This window comes from Watersipora subatra, chromosome 11, assembly GCF_963576615.1.
Source record: "Watersipora subatra chromosome 11, tzWatSuba1.1, whole genome shotgun sequence".
In the NCBI taxonomy this organism is placed as follows: Eukaryota; Metazoa; Bryozoa; class Gymnolaemata; order Cheilostomatida; family Watersiporidae; genus Watersipora; species Watersipora subatra.
In genome coordinates this window covers 30,861,220-30,884,131 of record NC_088718.1, presented here as the reverse complement: position 1 = coordinate 30,884,131, position 22,912 = coordinate 30,861,220, and the positions used below count along the sequence as shown (strand labels likewise).

The 22,912-nt window shown below is 34.4% G+C and overlaps 1 long non-coding RNA gene across 1 annotated transcript; it reads right to left on the bottom strand.

Annotated features, from left to right (window-relative positions):
- Positions 1-7,761: 7,761 nt before the first annotated feature.
- LOC137408816 (uncharacterized) lies at positions 7,762-20,173 on the bottom strand. The gene is made up of 4 exons (XR_010980140.1): positions 20,036-20,173; positions 17,220-17,275; positions 13,257-13,389; positions 7,762-7,874 (listed from the first exon to the last, which is right to left on the bottom strand). It is a non-coding gene; the product is annotated as an uncharacterized lncRNA (long non-coding RNA).
- Between the last annotated feature and the right edge of the window lie 2,739 nt (positions 20,174-22,912).

Below are 22,912 nucleotides of genomic sequence, written 5' to 3'. Positions count from 1 at the left end.
TTAAAAAAACATTCAGTTTTGAAGGTATTAAACATGAATTTGGAGATCAAAAAGAAGGTGAGGTGAATAAAAGCCACAAGAGACAAACTGCTACTTGTTGCGGCTAGCTAACAAAGTAAAATCAATGTCTGTATGACTTATCATTTATCCATCGTCGGGAAGAGCTTGGGAGCAAGATAGATTTTGATGAGACTAGATATCATGACATTCAGCTTGGTATACAGACGGTCCCCAACCTACGAACGAGTTACGTTCCGAACATTTGTTTGTACAGTGAATTTGTTCGTAAGTTGCTTCAGTGCTATATTTTGTATTATAATTTATGCTTAAAATGTATTTATTTATTATTTATGCCTACATGTATATAAGTATATTGAAGGTTTATATAAGTATGTTTAAGGCTTGTATAAGTAACCTGTAAATTGGTTTGTACTGAAAAAACTTTTTAATAAAATGGAGAGAATACTGTGGTGGACGCCGGGCCATGACAATGCATTTCTTATTGATTGTATGTATTGTCCTTTTTTATTATATCATTGTTTTAATCGTTATGCTGGAACTTATCGTTGTTGTCATTTTAATGTGTTGTCCTTTTATTATACCGTTGTTTCACTCGTTATGCTATTGTTATATCTGATATCCCATCATAACACTATCATTTATCGTCACTTTTATTGTTGTCATACCAACTCGCTAGCGGTCCTATTTATTCACCTTGTTAGCCGGTGTTCTCACCGTTTGCCGTTAGGACGGAACGGTTGATATTACTGAATATAACGGAGCGCTCTCATTTATTTGAGCAGAGCAGATAGATGTACGCTCCTCGAATAGTGAAATTTCCTTCGCTAATAAAAAGCTGAATGAAACTACACACACTCTTCTTTTTATTTAATAGTCTAGATCGTGCCAAGTAAAGGTCGGCAAACTCCTTTACAATACATACAGGAAAAATAAAAAAGTTATTTGCGCATTGGAGATACGTTCACACACTTATGCACTGCAACGAACTGGGCAGAGAAAGGTGGATGCTGGGTGATGCTTCTACGTAGCACCTCTTTCTGCCGCTAATACGTCGGTATTATCGATGAATATACGCACAGACCTGTTCGTATGTACCGTTGTTCGTAACTCAAATGTCCGTAAGTAGAAGTCTGTCTGTATTAACACTCCAAAGCTTTCACTGATAGATCCCCTTCAAATATTTCTGATTTCTTGCGAGGCGAATCATTTTACATATTTTTGACAAAAATGACAATCTCTAATGACAAACTAGTTTAACAATGTATTGGTATCTATAATAGCAAACCCTATGCATCTTATCATTGCTCAAGTTTGGTAAGAATGTAAGCGATATTTTTAAGGACAACTATGAAAATTTTGTTAATAAATTTGGGAATTTTCACCAACTTGACACTTTACCCTATATGGCATTACTTATGTTGGTCAAACAAAAGCTTTACATAAATTCTTTACATTGAGAGGAATTTGCGTTATAATAGGTATACATGTACATTATAGCAAAATTTGCTGTACAGCTATTCCAACCAGATAAAAATCTGACCTATGCCCATAGTACAAAAAATTCATAATTTGAGTTAAAATACTTGGATTTAAGTTAGAATATGACCTAAAAGTCAATGAAAGGAACATTAATTTACTTTTCACATAGGAAACAAATACATTATGCTAATGAAACAATGCAAGTGTTTTGGCCTTAAAGTTTGGCTCATTTATGTATATACTTGAAAACATTACTTTTTATTTTGTGGGTTTTCACTGTCCACAAAAGACCCTGGTCCCCTTTAATCCCGAAAATTGAATGATGACTTCAGAAAACAGCTATGACAGGCCAAACTGGAATTGGAACAAAAGGTACATTTCTCACAAACAGAGATTGTAAATGGTACAAAAATGCAAGTTAAGCAGTACGAGTGTCATTCAGAGTTAAAAAAAAGCTATAGCTTGTTGCAGACTATTAGATACATCGTCCAAATACATATTATTGAAATTTTCGACTAGCACAAAATTTTTCATCTCAATATTTGTAAAATACATCTAAAAAAATATTGTTTTTCACCAAGGTTCATTCTATGTCACTCAATATTTTGGTGTTTTGACACCATAATTTACCTTCACTAAGTTCCTTTGTCCGCTTTCCTCTGACCAGAAACCTCCCCAAATATGTAAGCTTTTGTAACCTTGAATCGCCAATTCTTTAAATAACTTGTCTAGCACCAGAGTGGGTGCGGAACATGTTATAGCAACACCCTGCAATTAGTAATAACAAAATAGAAATATCACATTTTTTGAATAGATGATTTTCCGATTTAAATTAAACTCTGTTCATAGCTAATCAATTGCAAGCTCATTGATTGCTGCAAAAAAAGGAAAAACTGAGCAAGCAGAAGTGCATCTGATATTTTAGCTTATGACTCTCAATCCCAGCTGTGATATTTGTCATCATTGTGATTTGTAGGCAGTAGAAGAACGCGAGTTAAGCAATGTAAAAAACTTATTCATATCCTGTTAAAAAAATGGACTTCAAATGTTGAAGTGGTATTTCAAAAGCAATTACTCATTCGTAAAATTGATAGTCAGTAGTCTGACCCTGATCTGGACTTGGCTTTTAGATATTATTGCAAGGTAAAGTTTAGAGCTGGTCACCATAGGTTTTAACTGTGAGTTTCAGTTCCTATCCCAGACACTATGCTTACGTATAGTCTGTACAAGTGCTATCGTCAATGGTCAGGCAACCAGAATGCAAGAACATGACAAATATAAACATGCAAGGGTGAATAGGAGCTGTATACACAATTAAAATAAAGCAGTTATTTCACAGGGCACAGTCCAATTTGTAAAACGGAATAACTAGTAAATGACATTCAACTAAATTGTTGTTGATGACAGCCCTGCACAAGCTTCAGCTAAACATTCACAGATAAAAATTACATAAAGAAATACACAAATTAAAAAGCAATAATACTTAGTCAATAATAAAAATGATTATGAAGTTTAAGAATATTAATCAAAATTACGTACAGTGGCACTCGCATACCGTTGTTGCTTGAAAGGTATGTTTCCAAAAGAAAGTCTTGTCATTTTTCGAAAAGATCACTAATGCTTAAAGCTTGACTTGCAACAAAATTCACACTACAGTTATTTGGTATCAAAAGATTCACTATGTCTTACTCTGTTGTGTTGCATGTGCAATATATGTAGAAATGTGATAACATGCTCTTAAAAGCTGAAAAGCGAATAGTTAATCGCCGCCATCACAAAATTGCCGAAGATTACAATCCCGTTCCAAAAATAGGTCAAATGGAACGTAGCTCAACAAGATGGCTTCTGTTTACACTTTCATGCAACCTCATTCATTTAAATTATTTCAAAAATACACTTTACGCATTCAATAAAACGATGTCTATTGTCCTCAAGCATCTGTTCCCTCATCACTGTATTGATGTCACTTTGAGCACTGATATCTCAAAACCTACCATAAAAATTTGTTTAATTTTTAACCTTAGCTCGAAGGAATGCATATCATCATCTGATAAGCATGAAAAGCCTGTTGGTCACCTGTGATAGTCAAAAAATGCTGCGGAAATTATGCTCGCTGTTTGGCAAGAAGCATGGGTCACATGATCAGATTGCGACTAGACGATTAGATCAACCCAAAACAAAGTTGTAAACTAGCGAGCATCTATATTTGGTAAGAGCTCTTTGGTGAAACCCAAAGTTTATGTCATAAACTAGTGCTACAAGAAGTTTTATATTGAGCCTTTTACGGAACTTACAATTCATGTGAGAAGATCACGTGTCAAAACAATAACCAAATCATTTTACTATGTCAGAGAAATAAATTGATTCCAATCTACGGCGGTTTCGGGATCGCGGAGATTAACTGTTTCTTTTTTAGCTTTTTGCACCTACAACACAGCAGAGTAAGCCATGGTGAATCTTTTGATACCAAATACCCGTAATGAAATTTTGTTGCAAGTCAACCTTCAACAAGCAAAATGATAACAAGCTCCAGTACCATGCATTGACAACTTGGGCAGCTAAGTCGTACATGCAAATCAGATGAGTATTTTACGGTATTTTGGAAAAGCCAATAATTAACCAATATTTGAGTTTTCATCAAATTAAAGTACATTTAATGGGCCATTTTAGCAGCGCAAAAAAAGCACATTTCTGATGACCATTTGCACCAATTTAGGGCAGGTAGTAGGAGTGAAACAAATTGGTTCGACTTATTTTAGTCAAAAATGGATACAAGTATTAGCCAAATGAAAGTTTGTTACGGAAAGTTTTATCATAATAACATAATTTGAAATAAATTATATGATAAACCTCTTGCAGTTGCTTCATTTTGTCCTGCAAACGCATTAAAATCTGTAATAGAAAACAAAACACCCATACAAAATCAAAACTGGTAGTTAATTTATGTTAGTGATGACATATTTTTTATTGTAGTTCTACAATAGCACTATAAGTTCCAAACAGTGCATTAACTATTAATATGTGTCATGATCACATAATTCATGGTAAGTCGGGATTACAAGATTTAGCAAACAAAATTTTGATTCTAGCCAAATTACAGCAGATTTTATGGTCAAAAAACTGAAGCACTTTTACCATTAGTGCAAAAACATAGTTCCAAGAAAACTGGTGTTAAAGTTTGAGAAACGAAAACAAATGTACAGTTTTATTTACAATTCAAAACGACATAGCAACCAATATCAAGATATTGTGATATTTATCTAGATTTCTGCACTTGGATCCAAAACATTATGCTGAATTTAAAAATCTAAACAGATTTTAGCTGGTTTTCAAAGAAATAGCTGTATATTTATAAGAAAGTGTATTACTTAATTTTGCAGATATTAAAAACAGCTTGAAAGTATCGCGATATTGGGCACACCCAAATCATCAACCAAATTTTTATAAAATTAACAACAGTAACATATTGCACACCATCGGTCACTATATACTTCGACCTTGCAAACTCAAATAATTATTCTCCTAACTAAATCTTATTATAATTTCATAAAAATTGAATAATTATTCTTATTATTAAATATTGTAGTATTCTGGTAAGAATCGTTAGGAAAATATCACCGCAACTCCCTTTACTTTCACTGCTTTTGACATCAGTTAGAATTCCAAAGTACTTATTACAAGTGTCCAAAATGTCAAAGTTACCTTTAAAATTGGCAAAAAAGAAACAATTATTTAAATCGGACACCATTTTTCAGTACTTCTTGTTTAGCATAGCAACGGTTTTAAGTTTTTTTTTCGAGGGTAAAATACTTTTATTGGCTAAACTGACTTCAGATTCAGAAAGATCACTCTTTGATTGGTCCAGAACTACAGGTTACAAAACTTGTTACCAATATTATAAGTTCAGTTGGTGCAACTTCAAAGTCGAATAACTCAACTTCGTGATTTGCGACTTAACCATGGTTTCTGTGACCGCGACCCATATGATCTACCTGCTTATAACTTAAACTTCTTTACTACCAAATGGATCTCTCTACCGCGACATAAGTGTTTCGTGAAACCTAATTTCTAAAAAGAGTGTATAAATGGTTATAACTTTACACCCGAATTGTTTATTAACAATATTTTTATAGGAAGTTTGTCAGCATAAGTTTTTATGTTAGTTCATGTCCCCAAAAAATATTACAAACGAGTTGCCGAGTGAGAGGGACCACTTTTCGTCCATTTTGAAATTACTGTGAGATAAGCACAAAACTCTAGTCGGATGATTTATGAATATTATTAGTTTACATGTTAATTAATCTGATGAACATAATTACTCTCATTAGTACTATTGCTCAATAAAGTTACTCAGTCTATAGATCTGAAGTTAGTAACCATTTATGGCTGTATTGCTTCTGAAATTACTGGTCATCAGTAAGAAGATTTCATAAAACAAGTTTTTGCAAAGCAATACTATGCTCAGGTTGTAAACGCATTCTTATTTGCTCAAAATATGCAAATAATAGCTTTTTTTAATCAGGTATAGATGTAATAAGGTAATTTACTAATTACTCAGTAATCGGAAACAATTTGTACAAAAGCTTGCTAAAGCCGCATCATGCAGCACTTGGCCATACAGAAACACATTGCCAAACGAGCTGTACTATTGTTAGTTTAAGAGTTCACACTGAAACAGCTTCAAAATAAAATTAAGACATAAGAAATCAGTGCAATAACTGCTTCGTATTACATTTACTTCATGCCTTGTTGTAACTGAGCATCATACTGCGTGCACAATTGGGAAAAAATGGCTGCAAGATCAAAATTTACCAAGTATTTAATTTCTTAATGAAGCCGTGATAAAAAACAATTTAGACAATTTATGCAGAATTTAAATGCAACTGCATTTCATCAGCATTTTTATAAGCAGGCTTAGTGTAAAAAACAGAGTAAGAGCCATACCACAAGTTCATGAAGTTTTGAACAAATTGTTACTTTACCCTTCAATATGTTATAAAATGCTAAGACAAGGTTAAACAATTATTGACGCTGTTGGAAGAAAGAACGTTTCAAATGCCTCTAGATTTCATAAAAAAACAGCTAAAAAATGATGGCCAGGGTTCTTGAGGACACTTTTATTTGTATGAAAGATTGGTAGATAGAACATTATTACACGAACAGACAACTCCAGAATTAAAGCGCAAACATTGTTGCTATAAAGGGTAAATAAAAATTGGTTCAAAGTAAAAGCTAAAAGGCTATTGTGCCCGGTAGTGGTAGGATCATTACCATATCATTTTTCTATTGAATAACGTAATACACTTTTTATTAGAAGAGAACAGACTTTGGTACATTAATTTGTCCTACATGTGATGGCTCTTATTAAAGACCTAATTTTTACCAATGAAGTGTGCCCTCAGATTAAGATGACCCTATTTATGAACCACACCGCCTATCAGAGTTTTTTAACATACACATTAATCAGCAGAAGGTTTTACGCCTAATGTTACCGACAAAAAATCTAAAAAGTGTGTTGCAGTATGAGCTTGGTCAGGTTCTCATCCTCTTTTGCTGATACAATAGGTAGCAATCAGTAGTCCATTTTCCAAAGGTTTATTTATTGCCCATTTCTAAAACCTTGGTAGCTGTAAAGGTCTAACACAGCTGTTTATTGCAATAATAAACTGTAAAAACGAAAATAATGATTCTCAAAAACTTTGGTCCCTGTTGGCTGTTAACATGTTTTCTATTAGTTAGATGCAGGATGGCGATTGGTTTTTTTCTATTAGGTACACATATGACCGGCTAACTAATTGCCTACTCACTAATAAGAAATGTTTTGTACAAAGATTTTTTTAGCGCATTGCTCTTGGTTATAAGCATACATTGTGCTGAGCTGCACTGCGCAGCCTGTTGTACGCACTCAGTTAATGGACTAGACCAAAATCTGATTGTGTTTTAGACTTTTTCCATTTGGAAAACCCAAGCTACACTCATTAAGAAATACATTCAATCTTTAAAAAATGGTTAATATTTTAATACTTTGATATTGTATTTGTACAATTTAAATATCAATTGTACATGCCACTCCATACATGGTTATTTTGCTTCATAACTATTGTTTTACTATTTTTGCGGATTGTCAGTGCTATAGTATTTTAGTGTAGCCAACTACCCAATGTAATGACTGCAGTCTCCAGAGCTCACTTTAGTCATCAAAGCCCAATTTAATTATCAGAAGATTAGGGCTACAAAAAGTAGAGGACTCATCAACTTACCCTTCAGTTTTTCAAAAAACTTGTAGGCCAATATGATTAGTTCTGTGAGAATATGATTAAAGAACAATAGTTCTGCTTGGTGAGCTCATCTTCGTTCTCCAGATTAAACAACTTCTACAAAAGCACAAAGTTTTTAACATTGTATAAAAAAATAAGTTGATGAGGACTTTATGCACAGAGTCTCTGACCACCTTCAATTTGGTATTGGAAGAAATGGTAAAAGTGAGCTTCTGTTAAACCTATATTTGAATGCACCTTGATTTGATTGGCACCGCTATTTGGGACCACATCAGGAGAGTGCTTTGAAAATCGAGCGCCATCTTTTTAATGAACGCCACCTCTATTTGAGGAGGTAAGTTACCTTCTCAGTATAGGTATAGGTTTAAGTATATTCACTTTTTTTTGAAAATATAGCAAGGAGCTTTTAAGGTTCAAACAGGGCGATTTTATTGCAAGCGTCATGAGGAGGACGAAGATATCGCTGGTGTGTGCATAAACACACTTGAGCGATTTACTAGTAAATGATATAATGGGCACGCTCACAAACTGCCAATAAAAATCCGTATCATCAGTTTTTTCGGAGTTGTTAATAAATTTAGGCCAGTCAATATGTCGTCGTCTAGGCTACAACATGAACAACCTCCACATTTGTTATTAAACCTATCTTCATTTCAAAGAGTGTACACTGCCTACACTATAAGAAGGCAAAAGAAAAACGATTCTTGTATTTTTAACTGTATTGTTTTTACAAATTTTTTATACATATTATATTTTGTAGTGGTTTTTCATATTTAATATATTAAATATTTACCCTTCTCAAGATGGTCAACCGGTGCAAACGATTGACTCCAGATGTTGGTTTTCAACTCAGATTTTTTTTTAAATTTTGTTTGTTATGATGGACAGAACTGGGAGTGCTATTATTAAATTCATGAACAATTGAGTGTTCGTTCTGAAGATGTTTCAATTGTAACAAAATACAAAATTGGCGCTGCTGTACGTTGTTGAACATCGGTAAGAAATAATTACCCGCCGTAAAATTACATTCTGGTAAAAACTAACCAATCGAAATGCATCTCGTTAGCAATAAAGTTGTGTAGAGAAATTCTAGCTTTATCGCTCTGCATGAACACGCTGAGTGAATTCTAACGCAGATTAGCGCCACGCAGCGCATTATCGCAATATCGCTCTAATTATCGCCTAATTTGTTTTCACCTTAAGATAATGCTTCAGCGATAACACTTGTTCTATTGAGTCAAATATGCTACAAAGCAAAAAATTCCCCTGCATTTATTGTCGGGGTTTTATAAAAAACACCATTATCAGCTTTTCAAATGTCTTAACCGCCAGTACATCAGCAGTCATAATTAAACATTGTCCCAAAAACAAGCTGCCTCAAACTGCCTAAAATATCGTACTAATCAAACATTCCACGTTGAGTGGAAAGAAAATGGGATAAACTACAGCATTGAAATTAAAGCACTCTCACACTCATTTCATGAACAGTTCTGTCAAAATCTTAACTGATAACTCAGCTTGCACTTTTATCTCATAAGTGCCAGAGTCACAGCTAGGAGCAATAGGTCGGCTTTGCGCTAGAGGACAAGCAAGGCTAAAAGTGATAAAAAATAGATAATACACAAGAAACTTTATTTGTCTACAAAAAATTATAGCATAAATGCTGAGACATTGTGACAAAACGTGGTAACCTGACCAAAATTTGGAACAGAGTTCAATTAGTGATGAGGGAGCAAAAGTATCCTACATGGGAGCTATTGCACACTTTAAACATGATATTTGTACCTCACAAACTCACATGGTCTTTTAGAGTAAATTAGATGCTCCTATAACATATACCTCCTATAGCATAAATTCTAGAAAAAGTCAGGCAATTTTGTAAAGTTTTTGCTTCGTACCGCGTAAAAAACGCCATATAACTTAAAGTGTATCATCGGGCGAGTTCTAAAGTTCGATTTGAGTGTTAGTCTGTCTTGCCACACCTGCGAGAAAAGAAAGCGACATACAGTGGTGTCAGAAAGTCTTTGTCCACCTCAAACCTCACTGCCCATTTTAGGTAAATTTGTTGTAGTCATGTAGAGGGATTGAACCCTGACAAACCATGCATCATTTAAAAGTAAGTTAACATTAGATCTTGTTGACACCATCAGTAATAAAATTAGGGTTAATCAGGGATCAATAATCAATTTTAGGCCAATCAATGTGAATCAGTGCTTATTAACTCATTTTCAAACGCAATATGACATTATTAATTTTCAAGTGGAATATTATCACAACAATACGGGTCCTTTTGGACAGCATGTGCAGCAAAGGTTTACAGTTTTGCTTGTTAAAAAGGAACAGCTAGAGATCCCAGAATTCATACCAGCGTCAACATCAACCATGGATAAGAAATGTGTCAACGGCCTCATCATTCACCCGCATACGATGGCCGATCTGAGCAGTAGAAAAATAGCGAAGAAGCTTAGAGTATTTCAATCTAAAGAAAATTAAGTGGTAAAGAAATGAACGCAGCATCAAACCACCAAAGATCTACCACGATCAAGGCGTTTGAAAAAACCAGCTGTCCAACATGATTGCTGGTTTCAGATTATGAACACTCAAGCGCTCGTGAGGCTTGTTCACAGCCTGCCTAAAGGTATAAACACACTAGGCGATATTTAGAGCGATATCGCGCTGCGTGGCGCTAATCTGCGCTAGAATTCACCCAGCGTGCTCATCCAGAGCGATAACGCTAGACTTTCTCTGCACAACTTTATCGCTAGCGAGATGCATTTCGATTGGTTGGATTTTACCAGAATGCAATTTTATGGCGGGTAATTATTTCTTATCGATGTTCACCCACGTACAGCAGCGACAATTTGCTATTTTGTTAATATTGAAACATCTTCAAAACGAGCACTGAATTGTTCATAAATTTAATAATAGCACTCCCAGTCATGTGCACCATAACAAACAAAAATTACAAAAGATCTAAGTTGAAAACCAACATTTGGAATCAATCGTTGCACAGGTTGACCATCTTGAGAACGGTAAATATTTAATACATTGGGCCTAAATATAAAAACCACTACAAAATAAGATATGTATAAAAATAGTGAAAAATATTACAGTTAAAAATGCAATAATCGTTTTTCTTATGTCTCCTTGTAGTGTAGGCAGTGTACAATCCGTGAAAGTGAGATAGGTTTAATAACAGATGCGTAGGTAGTTTACGTTGTCGCCTAGACGGCGCCATATTGACTGGCCTAAATTTATTAACAACTCCGAAGAAACTAATGATACGAAATTTTATTGGCAGTTTGTGGGCGTGACCGTTATATCGCTTGCTAGTGAATCGCTCAAGTGTGTTTATGCACACGCTAGCGATATCTCCGCCCTCCTCATGACGCTCGCGATATAATCGCCTAGTGTGTTTATACCTTAAGGCTGCAGAATGGTTATAGTTTGCAAAGGCTACCAGATAAAATATTAAAATGCAAAACAACCCCAATGGCTTTTTTCTGGGCCCATAACAGTACAAGACTGTTATTTTCAATTTAGAAAATAATTAAAGAAGAGATAATAACAAAATTTGCGATGACATATTTTCTGGTATGTAGTGTGAATGAGTAGGCAGCGGTTGATACAATAGAAGATATTTGGCAATTTTACAAACCTAGTTATTTCTATTCTTCAGCTCATTAGGATTGTTTTGATACAGGGTTTTATGTATGCGGTGCAAAATATTTCCAAGTTATGATGAATTTATTGCAGTGCTACACTTACTTAAACAGGCGGACAAAGATTTTTTCCCAACACTGTACATAAAGCATTATACATATAATACATACAATTTCCATGACATTCTGACTCTTGTGATAATTTGTCTGAAGTGACGACGGAACAGAGAATAGGTACATATAGCAGTGCAATTGTTGATAAATACTTTTAAGGCTATTGGGGAGTGCATCTGAATGTCACGAGTTGGAGTTGCAATCTTGAGCTCTTACGGACGAATAGATGACGAAAAGGTACTACCGCTTTTTTATAGTGAAACTATTTTTTCTTAGTCAATTGTTGTAAGTCGCTGTCGCGTCAAAACTATGCGCTCTTCATCAAATTATTGTCAAATTACCACAATCATGGTCTATTAAACCAATGAGGTTGATCATGAAAAGTTGTCGATGAAAACCAATAATAATGCAGTTAAGGCACCGCCAATACATTCAAAAGAATTTAAGTCAGATTATCACATGAGCGAGTTTGGAAAGGTCCTGAAATGGTTTAGATAATTTACATGTACAAATGTATGTTAACATTCTTATAATGAAAAATCCTTATCATGTAAACCTTCCTGGAACCGATCATCCCCTTTTAGGAGCGCCTACTGTACAGTCATGTCTGATATGAGAGCAAAATGCATTCTTGGACAAAAGCTCGCAAGTTAATTTTCTTAAAGTCCTATCTCAAAAAATGTTTTTCATATAAATTAACTAAAGATAAATTATTGTGTTGCCATCCTCTAAAAAACTACCAATAAGAGATATAACAATGAAAAAATACATGATTTTATCTATTCATGCTATATACCCATGCCTCCAAGGTTACAAATACCTATGTAAAGGTTATGGTCTGCATTAAAATGTAGCAGTATTATGTATAACATAATTTTGAGTAGTGGCAGTATGCAGCAGTCCATACAGTAGCATACCGTATGAATTTCTGACCTTTCTGAGAGTCATAGCACTAATGACGGTGTGAGAGAGACTTGATGCAACACGCTTGGTACTCTACACTTTTGTGAAATCGCATAAACAAACTTAAAGTATAAATTTAATATAACTGAATTTAGCTTAATAAAACATACTTGAAAAAAACGCTCTGATCTTATATTAGAGCTAATTCTATTTTTTCTTCATTTTCATTTTTAAATCATCTCTTCTTGGATTCAAACTTTTCGATTTGCTTATACTCTCATTTTCAGCCAACCTTTTTAAAACAAAATTAAAGCAGACCTGACAGGAAAACCAAGTGATGTAGTTTCCGTAACCGGCCTCTCGCATCCTTGGGCATTTAGTGATACATCAAAAACCACTTTGCAAACTCGCATCTCTAATTTTCTAGAATTTCAAGGCGAAAGTGGGTAGCGAGATAGTGAATGGTACAGAATTTGTGTAAAAATAAATTGCTTGAATTCTTAAATCTATTCATTGGCTTTTGTTATATATATATACATATATATATATATATCAATATATTTATTTTGAAGGTTTGGGGTAGACTGACACAATCTTCTGAAGAATCAATTGATTTCCTATAGCCGGTTTGTGTATTGACTCCGGTTTGTGTATTGACTCGTGTTCGCTTCAAATTCTGCATCATTTACTATTTTGCTACCCATGAAAGTTTATTATAAGTTATGACTAATGTGTTGAAAGTATATGGGAGGTCATTAGGTACAAAGCCCATCAAGTCAAATAGTCAATGATGACTTACCAGCTGTTTAAAATTAGGTTGGGTATGTGTCTAATGACAGGGAAGAAGCGTTCAACTGACATTTATGATCTACTCATCGCCAAAATCTTCCGGAAGACAATGCAAGGAAGAGGACCTTGATGACCGCCCAGGCCTATATAGATGAAGGAACCGTGAGTCACCGCCGGTTTATATGTCAATGAATTTGATATAGAAATACATAAAGTGCTGGTCAAATGAAAAGCAATACACGAGATATGGATGAATAGCTATGCAAATGGCTTTGTACTAACCCTTGGTATGAAATATTACCCAAGCCTGTGTCATTAGGCAGCAACCACATTTGCTAGTTAAAGCTCTATAATTTTCAAATAAATTAGACAATGATATGTAAATACATGTAAGATAATATCATAGTTGTTAAATATAAATACAAACTTGTAAAAATCCATGATACAAAACCGAGTTTTAACCCGTTGATCCTTGCTCGATCTAATCAATGCGTGTCAGTAAACCTAGACAATATGTCCAGCAATCCGAAGTTATTAATTTTTTACCAAATATATCTAAACGTGCTAACAATGCAATCATATTTGGTGAAACAGCAGTACAAAAAGTCGGACAACCTACAGCAGATGTCATCAAACAGAAAAAAACAGTATGTCACCATTATTCGGGCTAAAACTATAAAAGTTCGCACGATTTTAAACACTGATTAAACATTTACAGATAATATTCATCCATAGCACACTCATCATCCTTTCATGACTCAAAATATACTGGAAATTTATATTTATTATCATAAAATTCTACATTTGTATCACAGTCATTTATGACCTACCAACGAATGAGTCGTATTGATTGTTTCGCGATATCATTCTAATAAAATGTGTTATTATAATGAAGGAAGTAGATAAAGATAAGTGAAAAATGTTACAAATGGAAGTGAAATTTAGAATCTAACATCCTGCGAAAGAATTAATTTTATTAGTTTTTGCTGTTGCTTAAAAACATATTTTGTAAACAGAACCATGTGGAAGCCTGTATTCCGCCGTTAAGGTTTCTGCCACAGCCTACGCGATTCCGTAATACCAGCTGTGAGGGTTCAGAGGGCTAACATTGATGAGATACTGCATTATTTACTCTTTTGGTTAGTATTGTTCCTTATACCTAAATTGTAAAAAACAAATGAAAAATAATTTTCTTTTGTTTTGCAGGTACAACTACAAAAACATTGACAACAAGCGTGATAATCTCAAATCAGAAGATTGGAGACTAAAATTATAAAAACACTACACCATTCTATGTCATTTTAATTGAACAAGTTGAACTGACTGAAACATGCTACATCTCCGGTGTTTTTTTTTTGTAAAACCTAACTTAATACATGACACCAGCATAGTCAGCGTGATATTTAAGTGCAACTATAATTATTTCCCGAGTTGCATTAGTCCATAGCAAGCATAGTTGCTGAATATTGCACATCTTTCAAGTGGAGTAAACCCAGCACTTATAAATTCTGCTCAAAGAGTTCTTGTGCCAAATCTCAAACTCAGCAGTCAAAATTCTAGCCAACAAGATAAAAATACTCAAACTTTTAAATATCAAGATTTGAGAGAAGATAATTCTCGAATTTCCAGTGAGTATAATCCTACTTTGTACTAACAAAAGTCAACCACAATACCATGAGAACAGTACTACACAGTGTGGGTAAGGTTAGTCAGCTAGGCTATTGAAAACTAGATGAAATCATAATTGTTATATACAGGGTTTAGCTTTATAAGAGGGTCAGTATGGTGTAATCTCAAGAGTTCAAAACTTTCAAGTTAGAAACAAGTTGGAAAACATTGAAATCAATGTTCAGAGGCTAAGCATGACACTAAACTACAAAAATGTTCATTTTAATGTCATGACCAGAGCTTAATCAATTGCTAATTATGATCTTTGTTATGTGGGCCTACAGAGAAAGGCTATTTTAAATAGTATTCCATAGGCTCTTATTATAATTATTTAAAACACCATGATTTTTAAATTTCGTGTTGGCATGAATAACAGTAAAAAAATAACAAGAAAAAAAGGCGTTCAGCTAATGACTAAGTCGCAGTTGTTGTCAAAATTATAGACCATATAATTGAACCCTGAAAAACAAAATTAAAAAAAGAGGCAGATTGTTTTATCTTGTCAGTACATACCTGCAACAAAAGCAAGTCGGGCATCATAGCACCATTACGAAACACAATGGCAGAATCTACAGGAAAAAAAGACAATTGATGATTAGCATGCATTCTTGTTGACCAAGGCAAGTTCGACAGTAAATCAAGAGTTAGACAAAGACGTATGAGTAACGCATGTAACAAGTGCCAGCGAGGTGTTGACAGTGGCTGATGGGATTAGCCATTTCTCTGAACCAAACAATCACCAGCCGCGCTATTACATAATGCCATACACTCAGCTATACACAAATGGATGTTTAAATAATGCTAGCTACTAGATTAGGACCTTCAGTTCTTGAACTGGGTAATGTCTGGCTCTGAAAGCTAAAGCTTGCAAGATACAAAAGGTGTCCCACAGCACATTGGAGAACTATCAAGCAAATTTAGTCACTGATTTTGCTAATGCTACACACAAATTTTTGCTAACTAGCATATTAATGTGTATACAGAGAGCTTAATTATTTTGCATGTATCTGTATCATGGTTCAAAAGGTAAGCTTGCTGAAAAATTATTTAGTAATTCATATCTACCAAAGCATTATGAATTATAGCAACTCTCGACTACTGCTAATCGCTTGAAATTTCTACAGTTTCTTCGACTTTTATGACTACAGAGGTTTTCTTGGTTTGCGATTAGGTTATCTGGAGTGTTCTTGTCCCTGCATACACATATCTTTTTTGATCACTCAAACCTTATCTCTATCTCTTCGAGTATATAGAACAATTTAAGTATTATTCAATATATATACTTAAATTGTAATTTTACAGGTAAAAATAACTTTTTATCATTTCGCAGGTAGAACTACAAAAACATTGGCCACAAGCGTCAGAATCTCAAATCAGAAGAATGGAGACTAAAATTATAAAAACACTACTTGGCTCCATGTCATATTTAATTGAACTAGTAGAACTGACTGAAACATGCTATATCTATGGTGTTTTATGTGTACAACCTAATTTATTACAAGACACCAGCTTAGTCATCATGATATTGAAATGCAATTATAGTTATTTCCATATTTGCTGTAGTTCATAGCAAGCCTGGTTGTTGAATATCCCACATCTTTCAGTCCCAGTAAACCCAGCAATAATCCATTCTGTTCAAATAATTCATGCGCCAAATCTCACACGCGTCAGTCTAAATTCTAGCCAACAAGATAAAAATACTCAAACTTTTAAATATCAAGATTTGAGAGAAGATAATTCTCGAATTTCCAGTGAGTATAATACTACTTTGTACTAACAAAAGTCAACCACAATACCATGAGAACAGTACTACACAGTGTGGGTAAGGTTAGTCAGCTAGGCTATTGAAAACTAGATGAAATCATAATTGTTATATACAGGGTTTAGCTTTATAAGAGGGTCAGTATGGTGTAATCTCAAGAGTTCAAAACTTTCAAGTTAGAAACAAGTTGGAAAACATTGAAATCAATGTTCAGAGGCTAAGCATGACACTAAACCACAAAAAATGTTAATTTTAATGTCATGACCAGAGCTTAATCAATTGCTAATTATGATCTTTGTTATGTGGGCCTACAGAGAAAGGCTATTTTAAATAGTATTCCATAGGCTCTTATTATAATTATTTAAAACAACATGATTTTTAAATTTCTTGTTGGCACGAAAAACAGTAAAAAAATAACAAGAAAAAAAGGCGTTCAGCTAATGACTAAGTCGCAGTTGTTGTCAAAATTATAGACTATATAATTGAAACCTGAAAAACAAAATTAAAAAAAGAGGCAGATTGTTTTATCTTGTCAGTACATACCTGCAACAAAAGCAAGTCGGGCATCATAGCACCATTACGAAACACAATTGCAGAATCTACAGGAAAAAAAGACAATTGATGATTAGCATGCAGCATGCATTCTTGTTGACCAAGGCAAGTTCGACAGTAAATCACAAGTTAGACAAAGACGTATGAGTAACGCATGTAACAAGTGCCAGCGAGGTGTTGACAGTGGCTGATGGGATTAGCCATTTCTCTGAACCAAACAATCACCAGCCGCGCTATTACATAATGCCATACACTCAGCTAAACACAAATGGATGTTTAAATAATGCTAGCTACTAGATTATGACCTTCAGTTCTCGAACTGGGTAATGTCTGGCTCTGAGAGCTAAAGCTCGCAAGATACAAAAGGTGTCCCACAGCACATTGGAGAACTATCAAGCAAATTTAGTCATTGATTTTGCTAATGCTACACACAAATTTGTTGCTAACTAGCATATTAATGTGTATACAGAGAGCTTAATTATTTTGCATGTATCTGTATCTGTATCATGTATCATGTATCTTCTGACCTTCACCCGACCACGCAAAGACGAGTACACATAAAAATCAACGCGCTTGATGTGGAAAATTATATACTAGTACTACACTATTACTACTGCTCCTACTACTACCGCTAGAAGCAACTACTGATTGCCGAATGGAATCTTCCGATGACGATTAGATTTTGTTGATGGCAGGATCGGCTGCGGGAGCTCTGACAGTCTGTATTATATGTAATTATATGTTTGTATATATTTTAAGTTTATAAATATTTTATTATATGTGTCTTCCTTTTTATTATAGCCTTATTACTTGTTAGGCTATCAATTGTCGTCGTTTATGTTGCCATATCAGCGCACTAGCGGGCCTAATTATTGGCCATTTAAACATTATTACCTGGTGTTCTTACTCAGTCCCGTTAGCCGTAACGGGCAATTTTATTGTATATAAGGGAGCAACGCACACTTAGTAGACAGAGCAAATGGCCGTACGCTCCTCGGCTAGTAAATTTCCTTCGCTAATAAAACATTGAATAAAATCACACTCAATTTATTTCTGTATGAAATAATTTAGATCGTGCCAAGTAAGGGCCGGCAAATTCCTTTAAAGTAGTACATGTAGTAGAACTAGTAGTAGTACTAGTAGTAGTCATACAACTGGCTATTCACTTTTAATTACTTTAAATAAAAGCTCACTATCAGAAAGAGCACTAGGGAAAGTTTAATAACAGTGTCCTAGCCTCTCATTAAACCTAGCCCTTTCGTTTCATAAACTTAGAACTGTCATTAAAGCTTAGGCTCATTTAATCAGAGGCTCTTAGCTTGTGATTGGCTGATGAGCTGCTGGGATTCACCGACACCGACTTTCAAATCAGTACCAACACCGATCTCTTTGCTCACACCGACCGATGCCGACACCGACTCATCAAATTGGTCTGTGCTCGACAAAATGGGTGACAAAATCGGCCAGTGTAAACGCACCAATAGACAAAGACGCACGAGTAATGCATGTAACAAGTGCCAGCGAGGTGTTGACAGTGGCCGATGGGATTAGCCTGAACTAAACAACCACCAGCCATGCTATTACATAATGCCATACCCTCAGCTATATACAAATGGATGTTTAAATAATGCTAGCTACTAGATTATGACCTTCAGTTCGTGAACTGGGTAATGTCTGGCTCTGAAAGCTAAAGCTCACAAGAGACAAAAAGTGTCCTGCAGCACACTGGAAAACTATAAAGCAAATTTTAGCCATTGATTTTGCTAATGCTACACACAAATTTGTTGCTAACTAGTATATTAATGTGTATACAAAGAGCTTAATTATTTTGCATGTATCTGTATCATGGTTGATTAGCCAATCAAAAAAATATTCAAAAGCTAAGCTAATGGCAAAATAGTCATTTTCCCTAATGTAATATCTGCGACTGGGAATATTAATAATATCATTTGATAGTATAATCATCCATGGTAAAAGATTTTTCTCATGTCATGCGTATCTAATATCCTTCACGAAGCCTTGCTAGCAAAGCTGATGCTACATGTAGTTCTAGCATTATACAATGTTGCTCATTTTACATCCATTTTTCGTCCTATATTTCTATACTGAAAAATGAACTACTGCTAACTTTCGCCTTGCAATGGAAGCTTTGATAAGCATATGGTACGGAAATAATTTTTGTATGAATATTACAATATAAATTATATACCATTTCACTATTCAATTCTTAAATATCCTTCTGTAAACCATATTATTGAAACAGTTGCTGTACATTTTTGAATCCCTTGACATCTTTAAAAAGTTGAAAAACTTATCATGCGCGACCTTGAAGCTTTAATGTAAAGCATGCATCTAGCAACCAGTTAGCAAGACAACATTTTTCTGTAATCCATATCTACGGAAACATTACTAAGGATAGCGACTCTCAATTCCTGCAAATCACTTGACATTTCTAAAGTTATCTGCAGCTTTTAAAACTACATATGTTGTCTTGGCCTGTGCGGTCAGGTGGGTTTTGTACCTGCATATTTTTTGCTCCCTATAACTTTACATCTAAGCATTCATAACAGCCTTTATCTTCTTTGATTTTCTGCTTTTCAGTTGTTATACGACTAACACATATATAAAGTCAGAGTGACTGCGTCAAAAACATGAATATAAAATAAATGCTAGGCTACAATCATTCAGGCTTCTAATAAAAGTCCTAATTTTTTGTTACTTTGGATGAGTGACAACCATAAATTCTTTAGTTCAATGTAGTCTCCAAAGTACATGGTAAGCCAGAGTTAAAGCATAAGCAAACATACCTGCTACCTTCACTATCTGTCCTATTTCTTAAATAGAGTTTTAGCCTATCCTTGTTCGTCTAAATCAGAAACTAAAAGCTAAAAGCCTGACTGAAACGAGATGGAATGAGTTAGATGTACAGCCTTACTTAGGCCTGGTTCGAACCAATATGGCATCTAAGACACGTGAGACAGAGTACCTGTTATGCAAGCGATCGCTCATGGACTACAAGCTCAGAGTGCGCGACTATTATGTCCTACAGAAAGAAATGTCGTCATTTGCGCAATTAAATTAATTTGATGCCCATACGCAGCTACGCAATTTGTTTGCTTTCAAGCTGTTGGATACATAATGAGTCGAGATTACGCAGCTGTCCCCAGGTCTGAACCCGGTCTCACCTTAGCATGCGCAGACAAAGGAGTGCCACACTTTGATAATTTCAAGATAAGATAAACTTCACTACAGGATTTGTAAATTTTTGATGGTTTTAATTTATACGCTACTACATGCACCATAATATATATATATATATATATATACAATATATCATTATATTTTTAAAACGATAACTGCAAGAGACTTGCCAAATCATTAGTTCAAAAGGCAATGATGAAAGCGGGGATGAATTTGAGCACAAATTTAAAAAAACAATATTTGCATAGCGCATAAAATTCTTTAGAAAAAAAATATATTTGAAGCATATAGGTGCCTTTTAATGCTTTTTAAATGCTTTCTGGAAGGCTCACCTATCTGGTATGTCTATGAAATTTTTTTTAAGACTGCAGGGCTTTCTGCAATGCTTTAAAACAGTATACAGTTCACAAGCTATCGGCATGCTTAATCCATCATGGCTAACTGATTGTCAATGACAGTACTTTAAAAACACTGCTACATTAAGCGGCAGTAAAAAACTTTTGTTAAATCTTTTTTTTGCAGTTTAATATATATGATATCTGAGTAAATACAACATCTTTAAAATTTATTGAAAGCCTTTTACTGAAAGCATTGGAGTAAGTAAAAACGTCAAAGTTCAGAGTGACAGTGAAATGGCATTGCCTTAATTAGTGTGTCTCTATCAAAGCCGGGCACTGCTACACTTTTGCTGTGTCATTTTCTGTTAATTTCTCTCATCCTTTGTCGAGCTGGAGACACTCCATAGGTATTACGTAATTACTTTAGCATTGAGGGTCTGCTGCGCCAAATTGGACATTCACTGATCCCCATAGCTCGTTGCTCTGGCAGTGATTATTTCTAATCACAATCATTCTAAACATAGATGTTTGGATTCATCAAATTGAAAAACATTTAAAATCCCTAATTGGAAATTATGCAACTCCTAATAAAACATACATGATAATAATTGAAAACTATTGTATGATGGAACAATCTTCTGCCAACACAATCTGCTTGAACTATTATAGCAATAACAAGTAACAGTTATTAGCGGAGAACATTGGCTAAGAGAACATTTCAGGGGTTGATGTAGATCTGGCCATCCATAGGAGCCTATTTGAGAATTGAACAATGAACCACAGTTTGAATGCCAGGAGTTCTAATTGAACAGGCAACGGCTGTCTAAAAAGATAATGAAACTTATGAAAGGGTGGGAAGTTAAAAAGGAGCCTAGCTTAATCATTCTCCAAGTTTGCGATGACAGCTCACACCTAAAAAACAGAAGAACATTGTTTGGTTTAATCCAAACTTGTAAATACTAATGATTGGATCCGATAAGCGCCCCTAGCCCATATAGGTTGCTGTTTTTTTAGGTTTGGCTAACAGCTGAAGCCAAATAAGTAATTAATGTATTATTATTATTGTACCAGAAAATTTGGCCAATATCTTATTATTGGGTTATATAGCATCTATAATAGATGTTATATAACTCAATTATAAGATATTGGCCAAATTTTATGGCAAAAATTTCATTAAGAATTGAAAAACATGTTTTCTTGAGTTGTTTGTGATAGATAGCCAAGTTACTTAATTGCAACGCAAATAAATGGCATTTTGTGCATTTCAAAAGCATAGTAGCAAGAGCTAATGCTTTTACTTCTACATATACAGTTAGGTAGTTGGTATAATGAATCAATTTGGGAGTGGCTACCGGTTTCTGTCTAGATTGCGTAATAGTAAATTTGCTGAGGTTCTACTGTTCTGCTATGTCATACTCTGAACGTTTGCTGAGCCCTATAGTTTGTTGTTGATCTGTATTTCATTTTCATAACAATAATTGTATAAACCTATAAATCTGGAATATTTGATATGAAAAAAATTTCATAAAAGGCTTTTATAAATAGACTTGGAAACAATATTTCAGTTTGTTTTTATAACTTTTATGTGCATTGATAAAGCGATGTAAAGTACAATCACTACAAAGCTAAAACAATCCTCCTGAATATTTCTTACTCTTACAAAAATATTACTTTCACTACCATCAGAGTCAGTGCTGCTATTTTTTGTAGGTTTATTGAAAAAAAAAGTAAATTTGAATTAGCTATAATATCATCAACATAAGTAATTATTTGTTGTCTAATGTAAGTTATGTATCTTGGTCTACTAAAATTCACTAAATGCCTCTCATCTTCAGCTCTGTTGTGATACTCTCCTTTACTGTTAAAGCATACATAGCTCACTGACTCCAGCAAAACAATGCTACTAGCATAACTCATCAACGACAAAAACAGATACAAAAACCACAGCATAATTGCTTTATAATAGCATACCATAACATACCTTAGGCAAGACTAACTAATGACGACAAACATCATGAATACTTTAACAGATGATTGAATGTGAGCCAGTGCTAAAACTAATATTAATGACGTATTTAATGACAGACTTAATCCTACTCTGCTTATGATAGGTAATCCAATTCACATGTATCTCGGAAGGTCCTT